Source organism: Trachypithecus francoisi, unplaced genomic scaffold (genome assembly GCF_009764315.1).
Source record: "Trachypithecus francoisi isolate TF-2019V2 unplaced genomic scaffold, Tfra_2.0 Lachesis_group6, whole genome shotgun sequence".
Classification (NCBI taxonomy): Eukaryota; Metazoa; Chordata; class Mammalia; order Primates; family Cercopithecidae; genus Trachypithecus; species Trachypithecus francoisi.
In genome coordinates this window covers 78,604,528-78,616,502 of record NW_022681471.1, presented here as the reverse complement: position 1 = coordinate 78,616,502, position 11,975 = coordinate 78,604,528, and the positions used below count along the sequence as shown (strand labels likewise).

Genomic DNA, 11,975 nt, shown 5'->3' with positions numbered 1-11,975 from the left:
GTGAGTGCTTTTTGTCTAAACTTTTGCCCTTGTTCTCAGTAGCCTTCAACCTAGCACACTTTTTCACGAGTCTCCAGATACAGGGAAGACAGAAATTATTTCCTCAGCCTTCCCCCGAAAAAGTCTTCATGTTGGACATATGTTTCAGCCTTCTTCTTTTTCTCTCTAGGAAGAAGCCAAGAATTGGGAGTTTTCTGCTGATCATGCTATACTAAGCTGGGCAGAGAGACCATGGCGAGTGAGTACCATTAATTTTCCTACCAGCTTCAGTGTGGCTGGTTTTAGCTTGTCTGTGATGCAGGAGCCTTTTAACTAGTTTCTGGATTTCTCTTGAAGGGAATTGATCTGTGTATTTTTGCTTGTTGAATTGGTGTCTCCTTTGGGGGAAGGAAGTTTTCTGACTTTCTATTCTGCCATCTTCCTGACATCACCAGTCTCTATTTTATTATTTGTTTTCTTTTTGTTACTTTTGTTTCTTCTTCTCCTTTTTCCTTCCCCCCTTCCTCCCTCCCTCCCTCCCTCCTCCCTCCCTCCCTCCCTCTTTCTTTCTTTCTTCTTTCTTTCTTTCTCTTCTTTCTTTCTTCTTTCTTTCTTTCTCTTTCTTTCTTTCTTTCTTTCTTTTCTTTTTTCTTTCTTCAAGGTCTTGCTCTGTCACCTAGGGGCTGCTGGAGTGCAGTGGTGCGATCAGAGCTCACTGCAGCCTTGAACTCCTAGGCTCATGTGACCCTGTAGGCATGTGCCACCATGCCTGGCTGATTTTTGTTTCATTTTGTAGGTATCAGGTCTCAACATGTTGCCCAGGCTGGTCTCAAACTCCTGGCTTCAAGCAATTCTTCCACTCAATCTTCCAAAGCACTGGGATTACAGGAATGAGCCACCATGCCTGGCTTGTTACCCCTGTTTCTTGTTATTATTTAACTACTATTTCAGCCCCACATTGTTTCTCATCTCCTACTGGGATTCTGATAATAACAGACAGTGGTCCTGTCTTTTGTTATTGTTCCACAGATCCCTGAGACTATCTTCTTTTTGTTCTTTTTCATGATATTTTCTCTTTGTTTGGATTGAATAAGTTTTGTTGATATGTCTTTAACTTCATTGATTCTGTTCCTCACCTCTAATCTAGTATTGAGTCCATCTGATAAGTTTTAAATTTTATTTTGGCTATTTGTATTTTTTTTATTTTTATAATTTACATTTGGTTCTTTTATAAAAATAAATAACTGCTATATCTTTGTTGAGATATTCTGTTTGCATTTGTTTAAAGATATTTTTAATTACTTGTTGAAGCATTTTTATGAGAGCAGTTTTAATTTTCTTATCAGTTGACTCCAACTTCAGAATAATCTTGGTATTAATATCAGTTAATTATGTTTTCTCAGTCAAATTGTAGTTTTCCTAGTTCTTTGCATAAGGAATGATTTTCCATTTTATCATGGATATTTTGGTTACTATTTTAGGAATTCTTGATTCTTAAATCTATTTTAGCAAGCAGTGATCCTGTTTAGGTTTAGAATATAGGTTCTGGCCTATTTTTGTGGTTTTTAGGTCTAATGACAATTTAGTTTTCAGAGCCATTCTGATGTGTTTTGTCTTTCTGATGGTGCTTCAGTTCCATTTATTCCCTATTAGTGCCATCTGCCATGGCACAAAGCACTCTGCTGGGCCACCTAGTGTCATAGAGCCACATTATCCTGTAGGGGTTGAGGCAGAAGCTACTGGGACTGAGTCTTCTTGTGCCAATTAATAGAGGACTAAGAGATGATGGTGCCCTGGGTTTGGAATGGAAATTGGGTGGACCAGCCCTTCTCTGCTTCCACAGCAGGTAGACCAGCCTACAAGCACTACAGGTGTTTAGTCTGCAAGCACTACAGGTGTTGAGCACTACAAGTGTTGGGTTGGACTGCTGGAGCTTCACTGCTACTCCTGTGAGCTGTCAGTGTCCTAGTTGTGTATCAGGAGTTAAAATGGCCCATCAGGGTTCTGAAACTACTTATGTGGGCAGATTAGCTCACCTGCTGATTACCTCGTTGTGGGTGGAAGCTGGATTTTCCAGGAGCTTTGCAGATGCCTCTCTGTGCAAATCAGGTTATTCTCAGGTACTTTGGTTGTAGAACAGGAGTTGGGGCTGTCCGCTAGGTCTCTGTTGGGCTTTTTATCAGAAGATAGATCAGAGAAAGCAAGGTTAAGTTTGTTTTTGTTTTTGTTGTTTATGCCTGTTGGCAGTTCTGGATTGCAGGTGTCCCCAGTGCCTAGTCTGAGATATTTAGGAGGTAAAAAGAAAACTCAGGGAAATCATAGCATTCTTATTCCTCAAATCTTTAGGTTGCTAACTCATATAGTTTCTTACCATATTTCAGAGTCCTTTTATTTTTTCTGTTCAGTAATTTCCACAGTATTTACTTGAATTTAGAGGATGGTAGCATGGAAAAGAAAGTTTACAATATCTTGTTCCAGAGATTCTGGATATATATTAATGGTGAAAGTAACAAGATTTGGTGATGGATTGCATTTTGGATGCGAGAGAAAGAGATTCAAGGGTCGTTCCAAGGATTTTATCCTAAGCAACAAAGTTAGTGGTGGCAGCATCTACCAAGAAGGGAGACAATGGAGGAAGACCAGGTTTTGCAGGACTAGGGCTGGGAATTAAGAGTTTGTTAAGTTTGAGATATGTGAGTGATAATGTCTATTACAAAGTTGGATTTACAAGTATGTATTTCAAGGATGGAGATATACATTTGGAAGTCATCAGATTATAAGTTGTAAATACAGCTGTGAGACTCAGTACAATGACTTAGTGAATAAGTATAGATAGAGAATGAGTCCAAGGACCAGCTCTGGCACATTCCAACATTTCAAATTCAGGAAGGAAAAGAATCGAGTGAAAGAGATGAGAATGAGTAGCTGGTAAGGTAGGAGGAACATAAGAAGAAATTATTGTCACGAAATACAAGTGAAGTATTTCCAGAATGAGGGCAAAATCAATTGTCACAAATGTTGCTGAGCGATCAAACTAGATGTGATTTGAGGATTGACTATAGGATTTGACAATATGGAGATTATCAGTGACCTTAGTGAGAGAGATTTCAGTTGGAGGCTTGAAATCAAAGATTGATTGAAGTGTGACAAGAGAGTGACAATACATGGTATGGAGACATGGAGAATAGACAACTCTTTGGAGGAATTTTCTTTTAATTTTTAATTTTTTTGGGTACATAGTAGGTGTATATAGTAATGGAGTACATGAGATATTTTGATATAGGCATGTAAGACACAATAGTCACATCATGGAAAATGGGTCATCCATACCCTCAAGCATTTATCCTTTGCGTTAAAACAATCCAATTATACTTTTTAAATTAATTTAAAATGTACAATTAAATTATTATTCATTATAGTCACCATTTTTTGCTATCAAATATTAGGGCTCATTCATTCTTTCTTTCTAATTTTTGTATCGATTAATCATCCCCACTTTCCCCAAAAACCCCTACTACCCTTCTCAACCTCTGATAACCATCCTTCTACTCTCTATCTCTACAAGTTCAATTGTTTTGAATTTTAGATCCCACAAATAAGTGAAAACGTGTGATGTTTCTCTTTCTGTTCCTGGCTTATTTCACTTTACATAATGACTGTGTCATGTGATTTGAATGCCAACTCAGTGGCAGTACAAGAGAACACTAGATGGACGTCTAAGGTTTTTTACTTCAGTCCCTGACACCGGGATAGCACCTCTGGACCCACCTGGGACCTGAGGGACCTCACTGCCCTGAAGGGAAGGATGTAGGCCTGGCCTGGATTGCTTTGCCACCTTCTGATTAAAGAGCTGCAGAGCTTGGAGTGAACATAGACAGTAACCAAGGAGTGGTTACATCAGGCCTTGGGTGAGACCTAGTGCTGTACTGGATTCAGGTCTGACCTAGCACAGTCATAGTGATGGTGGCCACAGGGGTGCTAGTGTCACTCTACTCCCACCTATAAGTGGCTCAGAGTGCAGAAAGAGACTCTGTGTGGAAGAAAGGGAAAGGAACAAGCATCTGCCTGGTAATCCAAAGAATTTTTCTGGGTCTTGTCCAAGACCGTCAAGGCAGTACCTCTGTAAGTCTGCAAGAACCACTGTGTTACTGGGCTTGGGTTTCCCACAAAAGCAGATACAGATTAGAACAAAACACATAAGTACTTTCAAATATCTGGAAAGCCTCCCCAAGAAGGAAAAGAACAAACAAACTCAGACAGTGAAGACTACAATAAATCCTTAACTCTTCAATACCCAGACACCAAAGAACATATACTAGCATCAACACTACCCAAGAAAGCATGACCTCACCAGGGGAACTAAATAAGCCACCGGGGCTAATCCCAATAAACAGAGATACATGCCCTTTCAGACAGAGAATTCAAAATAGCTGTGTTGAGGAAACTGCAAGAAATGGAAGATAACACAGAGTTGGAATGCAGATTTATCTCAGATATATTTAACAAAGCAATTAAAATAATTTTTAAAAATTAAGCAGAAACTCTGGAGCTCAAAAATTCAGTTGACATACTCAAGAATGCTTCAGAGTCTCACAACAGCACAATTGACGAAGCAGAAGAAAAAGTAATGAGCTTGAAGACAGGCTATTTGAAAGTACATATTTAGAGGAAACAAAAGAAAAAAAATGAATCACACCTATGGGATCTAGAAAATATCCTCTAAGGGCCAAATCTAGTGACCTTAACGAAGAGGTAGAGAAAGAAAGAGATAGGGCCGAAAGTTTATTCAAAGAGATAATAACAGACAAGTCTCAAACCTAGAAAAAGATATTAATATCCAAGTACAAGAAGTTTATAGAACACCAAGAAGATTTAACTGAAAGAAGACTAACTCAAGGTATTTAATAATCAAGCTCCTAAAGGTCAAGGATAAAGAAAAAATCCTAAAAGCAGCAAGGGAAAAGAAACAATTAACATACAATGGAATGTCAAAATATCTGGCAGCAGACATTTCAGTGGAAACCTTACAGGCCAGGAGAGAGGGCATGATGTATTAAAAGTGCAGAAGGGAAAAAACTCTCACCCTAGAATAGTATATCTGGTGAAAATATCCTTCAAACCTGGACAAATAAAAGCTAAGGGATTTAATCAATAACAGACGTGTCCTACAAGAAATGCTAAAGGGAGTAATTCAACTAGAAAGAAAAAGATGGTAATAAGCAATAAGTAATCACCTGAAGGTACAAAACTCACTGGTAATAGTAAGTACACAGAAAAACACAGAATATTATAACATGTCACTGTGGTGTGTAAACTACTCATGTCTTAAGTAGAGAGACTAAATGATGAGTCAATCGTAAATAATAACTAAAAACTTTTTAAGACGTAGACAGTATAATATCAATAAAACAGTAAAATATTAAAAACAGGGGGACAAAGTTAAGTAATAGAGTTTCTATTAATTTTCTTTTTGCTTTTTTTTTTTTTAATGCCAAGACCATTAAGTAGTTATCAGGTTAGAATAATGGATTATAAGATAGTTTTGCAATCCTAATGGTAAACCTTGAACTAAAAAACATATGGATACAAAAAAAAATTAAATAAAATAAATTATATCACCAGAGAAAGTCACCTTCAGTAAAGAAAGACAGCAAGAAAAGGAAGAAGAAAGGGAAAATCACAGAACAAACAGAAAACAAATATCAAACTGACATGAGTAAGTTCTTATTTATCAATAATAACATCAAATGTAAATGGACTAAACTCCTGAATCAAAAGATGTAGAGAGACTGATTGGATGAATAAAGAAGATCCATTGATCGGTTGCCTACATGAAACACACATTACCTATAAAGACACACATAGTCCAAAAATGAAGGGATGGAAAAAGATATTCAATGTCAATGGAAACAAAAAAGGAGTAGGAATAGCTATACTTACATCAGACCAAATAGATTTGAAGACAAAAACTATAAGAAGAAACACAGATCACTATAAAATGATAAAGGGGTCAATTCTACAAGATGATGTAACAATTTAAGTGTATATGCACCCAACACTGGAGCATCCCGGTATATAAAGCAAATATTATTAGTGCTAAAGAGAGAGACAGACCTCAATAAAATAATAGCTAGAGACTTCAACACCCCAATTCCAGCACTGGACAGATTTTCCAGACAGAAAACCAACAAAAATAATCAGACTTAATCTAAACTGTAGGCCAAATGGATCTAATAGATATTTATATAACATGTCATCCAATGGCTGCAGAATACACATTCTTTTTCTCAGCACATGGATCATTCTCAAGGATAGACCGTAAGTAAGGTCACAAAACAAGTCTCAAAAAATTGAAATAATATCAAACATCTTTTCTAACCACAATGGAATAAAACTAGTAATCAATAAGAAGAGGAATTTTGGAAACTATACAAATTACACAGAAATTAAACAGTGTGCTCCTGAATGACCAGTGGTCAATGAAGAAATTAAGAAGGAAATTGAAAAATGTCTTAAAACAAATGAAAGTGGAAACACAACATACCAAAACCTATGTGATGCAGCAAAAGCAGTCCTAATGGGGAGTATATATCTATAAGTGTCTGCATTAAAAAGGAGGAAACCTTTGAAATAAATAATGTAGTGATTCATCTTAAAGGACTAGAAAAGCAAGTACAAACCAAACCCAAAATTAGTAAAATAAAATTGATAATAAAGATCAGAGTAGAAATAAATCAAATTGAAATGAAGAAAACAATACAAAAGACCTAGGAAACAAAAAATTACTTTTTTGAAAAGTTAAGCAAAATTTACAAACATTTAGCTAAACTAAGAAAAAGGAGAGAAGATACTAATAAAGTTAGAAGTGAAAAAGGATACATTACAACTGATACTGCAGAAATTCAGAGGATCATTAGTGGCTATGATGAGCTATATATGTCAGTAAAATGGAAAATTTAGGAGAAATGGACAGTTTACTAGGCACATACAACTTACCCAGCTTGAACAAAAAAGATATCCAAAACCTGAACAGATCAATAACAAGTAATGAGATTGAAGCTGTAATAACAAGTCTACCGATAAAGAAAAGCCTGGGGCCTGATGACTTCACTGATGAATTCTACCCAACCTTTAAAGAACAAAAAACAATCCTACTCAAACTATTCCAAAAATTAGAGGAAGTGGGGAGACTTCCACAATCATTCTATGAGGTTAGTATTACCCTAACAAAACCTGATAAAGACATATCAAAAAAAAGAAAACTAGAGGTCAATATTGTTGATGAGCGTTGGTGCAAAAATCCTCAACAAACTCTAGCAAACTGAATTCAACAATGTATTAGAAAGATCATTCATCATGACCAAATTGGGTTTATCTCTGGGATGTAAGAATAGTTCAAAATACACATATCAATCAATGATGTACATCATATCAACAGAATGAAGGATAAAAAACATATGGTCATTTCAATTGATGCAGAAAAAGCAGGTGATAAAATTCAACATCACTTCATGATGAAACCTGCAAAAGAACAGGGGATAGAAGGAACTTATCTCAAGATAATGAAAGCCATATATGACAGACCCACAGCTGGTTTCATACTAAATGGGGAAAATCTGAAAGATTTTCCTCTAGATTCTGGAACACAACAAGGATGCCCACTGTCACCACTGTTATTCAACACATTACTGGAATTCCTAGCTGGAGCAATGAGACAAGAGAAAGATATAAAGGGCATCTACATTGGAATGGAAGAAATCAAATTATCCTTGTTTGCAGATGATATGATCTTATATTTAGAAAAACCTTAAAATTCCACAAGAAATCTACTAGAAATGATGAAAAATTCAGTAAAGTTTCAGGATACAAAATCGACATAACAACATTCAGTAGCATTTCTGTATGCCAGCATTGAACAATCTGAAAAAGAAATTGAAAGAGTAATCTCATTTACAATAGCCACACATAAAATTAAACACCTCAAATTAACCAAAGAAGTGAAAGATTGCTATAATGAAAACTATAAAACACTGATGAAAGAAATTGAAGAGGACACCAAAATATGGAGAAAGTATTCCATGCTCATGGATTGGAAGAATCAATATTGTTAAAATGTCTACACCACTCCCAGTACTCTACAGATTCAATGCAATCCCTATCAAAATACCAACGACATTCTTCACATAAATAGAAAAAAAAAATCCTAAACTTTATGTGCATGAAAAAAGACCCAGAATATGCAAAGCTATTCTAAGCAAAAAGCAGAAAACTGGAGGAATCACATTACTTGACTTCAAATTATATTATCCTACAGAACCATAGTAACCAAAACACCGTGGTACTGGAATAAAAACAGATACACAGACCAATGGAACAGAATAGAGAACCCAGAATTAAATCCACAGTCTTACACTGAACTCATTTTCAACAAAGATGCTAAGAACATACACTGGGGAAAAGACAGTCCCTTCCATTAATGGTGCTGGGAAAACTGGATATCCATATGCAGAAGAATGAAACTAGACCCCTACTCTTGCCATATACAAAAATCAAATTGAAATGGATGAAAGACTTAAATCTAAGACCTCAAAATATGAAATTATTACAAGAAAACATTGGAGAAAATCTGCAGGAAAATGATCTGGGCAAAGATTTTTTCAGCAGTACCCCACAAGCACAGGTAGCCAAAGCGAAAATGAACACATGGGATCACATCAAGTTAAAAAGCTTCTGCACTGCAAAGAGTACAACCAACAAAATGAAGAGACAATCCACAGGATGAGAGAAAGTATTTGCAAAGTATGAATCTGACAAGGGATAATAAGCAGAATATATAGGAGCTCAAACAACTCTATAGAAAAAATAATAATCTGATCAAAAATGGGCAAAATATTTTAATAGGCATTTCTTAAAAGAAGACATACAAATGGCAAACAGGCATATGAGAAGTTGCTCAACATCGTTGATCATCAGAGAAATACGAATAAAAACTGCAATGAGATACCATCTCACCCCAGTTAAAATGGCTTATATTTAAATGACAGAGAATAACTAATGGTCATGAGGATGTGAAGAAAAGGGACCCCTTGTACACTGTTGGTGGCAATGTAACTTATTACAACCACTATGCAGAATAGTTTGGATGTTCCTCACAAAAATGAAAATTGAACTACCATATGATCCAACAGCCCCATTGCTAGGTATATACCCAAAGAATGGAAGTCTGTATATTTAAGTGATAGTTGCACTCTCATGTTTCTTGCAGCACTTTTCACAATAACTAAGAGTTGGAATCAACTTAAGTGTCCATCAACAGGTGAAGGGATAAGGAAAACTGGTACTTATACACAACGGAGTATTATTCAGCCATAAAAATAATGATATCCTCTTATTTGCAACAAGGTAGATGGAACTAGATATCATTATGTTACATGAAATAAGCCAAGTACAGAATGACAAACATCAATCACATGTTCTCATTTGTTTGTGGGATCTAAAAATTAAAACAATTGAACTCATGGACATAGTTGAAGGATGGTTACCAGAGGCTGACAGAGGTAGTGAGAGGATGGGAGTGGGAAGGTAGAGATAAGTGATGGATACAAAAAAATAGTTAGAAAGAATGAATGAGACTACTGTTTACTAGCACAACAGGGTGATTGTAGTGAATAAAAACTTAAGTGTAAATTTAAAAATAATTAAAAGAGTATAATTGTACTGTTTGTAACACAAAGAATAAATACTTGAGGAGATGGATGCCCTATTCTCTTTGATGTGATTACTTGACATTGTATGCCTGTTTCAAAACATCTCATTACCCCATAAACATATACACCTACTATGTACTCACAAAAATTAAAGATAAAAAGAAATCAAAAATGTGAAACCAAATCAACATGGTTTTGTGGTATTTTGTTTTTATTCTTAAGATTCAGAGGCTGGGTGTAGTGGCTCACACCCCAGTTTGTGTGGCTGAGACTGAAGGATTACTTGAGGCCAGGGGTTGAAGACCAGCCTGGGCAACATGGTGAGACCCCATCTATACAAAAAATAAAAAATTAGCCAGGCCTGGTTTGAAGCACTTGTAGTCCCAGCTACTCAGAAGTATAAGATGGGAGGATCACTTGAGCACAGGTGTTTGAGGTTATAGTGAGCTATGATTGTGCCATTGCACTTCAATATGGGCTATACCCTGTCTCAAAAAAAGAAAAAAAAAAAAGATTTTGAAAGAATCACATATTTAGGAAGACGTTGGACATCTAGTACAAAGAACTTTTTAAAACTACCATTTGAGAGTCAGTTGCTGACCTGATTCATTATCACCCTTGAATATTTTAATACATATTTCCCACAAACAAGGACATTCTCCGACATGATCACAGAGCATGCAACAAAGTAACAATGATATCAGATATTAGATATTAGATAACAATCTAATCCTCAGATTTAATTCACATTCTACTAATTGTGTTAATAATGGTTTTTTTTTTTTTTTTTTTTTTTGGAACATAGATCACTTCAAAATCGTGTTACATTTATCTGTCATGTCTTTTTAGTATCCTTCAGTTGGGACAGTTTCCTACTCTTTCTTTGCCTTCTATGATCTTGGCTCTTTTGAAGATTTCACACACAGTATTTACATCTGTATTTATTTTTATCTATAAATATTAAAAACCATGAATTCTAAAGCCAGTCCTATATCACAGGGTTTGTTCTTGTTTTCTCTTTTTCTTTGTAACAATAAGAAACTTGACTTTTTTTTTCCTTAATATATTTACTTGTTTGAGAAATTTCCTTGTAACCAATCTTCCATTTCCACCAGGATGCAGATAATCTCCTTATCTTGTTCAGGAATTGACCTCTCATTTCAGCACACCCTTTCCACACATTTATCATTTTCACTGCTGTGGTCTGAATGTTTGTGTCCCCCACCGAAATCCATATGTTGAAACCTAATTACTGATGTGAGGCCATTAGGAGTTGGGGCCTTTAGGAGGTTATTAGGTTATAAGCACAGAGTTTTCACGAATGTTATTAGTTATTGCCATTATAAAAGATCCAGGTAACTTCTTTGCTCCTTCAGCAAAGAAGGTTGTCTGTGAGCCAGGAAGTGGCCGTCATCAGGCACTGAATTTTGGGTGCCTCGATCTTGAACTTTCCTGTCTCCAAAACTGTGAGAAATAAATTTATGTTGTTTATAAGCTACCCAATGTATGGTATTTTGTTATAGCAGCCCAAACAGACTAAGACATTCTTCATTCTTTGACTCTGATAACTCATGCCAGGCTTTGCCTCCACAAGGATAGGGTCCTAAGCTTGTTTCAGCTCTGATACCCAATGCTGGGCTGGCCTCCAACATGGATACCCACCTTACTCTGCTTGGGCTCTAATATCCCAAGCTAGAGCACCCTCAGCATGGATACCTCCCTTATCCTGCTGGGGTTCTGATACACTGGCTGGCCCTGTAAATGGACACCCTCTCTAACACACCCAGTCTCTGAGTCTTCTTTTTAGGTCTGCTCTCTGAGTCTAATGGATGCCTTCATCATTACATTTAGCTCCGATACCCACAATAGGTGCGTTCCCCTCATCATTGATGCCCTTCTCACCTCCCTCGGGCTCTGGCGTACCAGGATGCCCTGTAGGTGAATGCCCTCCTCATCCTGTCAGGGCACTGACACCCTATGCTAAGCCAACACAGGCACACCCCCTACTGTGGATATCTTTCTTGCTTTTGCTTTATTCTGCCTAATGGCTTTAGTACTGAATTGTTTGAAAAAGGAGAAGGATTAATTGAATTTAACTAAAGTTGGCAGTTTGCCAAGGCAGTATGACAAAGCCAGAGACTGGCAAGGGAGTTGAAGATATATACAAGGGATAATTAAGGTGATGGATTTTAGAATCTAAACTGAATAAAGACACGAGAGGGCATAGGGGCGATCGAGAGTCAAAGGTGACAAGATGAACAGAATAGATGTGCAATCAAAGAATTTTAG

The 11,975-nt window shown here is 36.6% G+C and overlaps 1 long non-coding RNA gene across 3 annotated transcripts in view; it reads left to right on the top strand.

Moving 5' to 3' along the window:
- The window catches only part of LOC117077217, a 94,951-nt gene that overhangs the window by 47,625 nt on the left and 35,351 nt on the right, over positions 1–11,975 (top strand). For 2 of the 3 annotated variants that reach the window (XR_004434701.1, XR_004434703.1), the window contains one exon: positions 170–238. This is a non-coding gene — a long non-coding RNA (uncharacterized LOC117077217). Of the gene's footprint in view, positions 1–169; positions 239–775; positions 1,204–11,975 lie in introns of those variants that run through there. The other variant, XR_004434702.1, reaches the window with a different exon arrangement.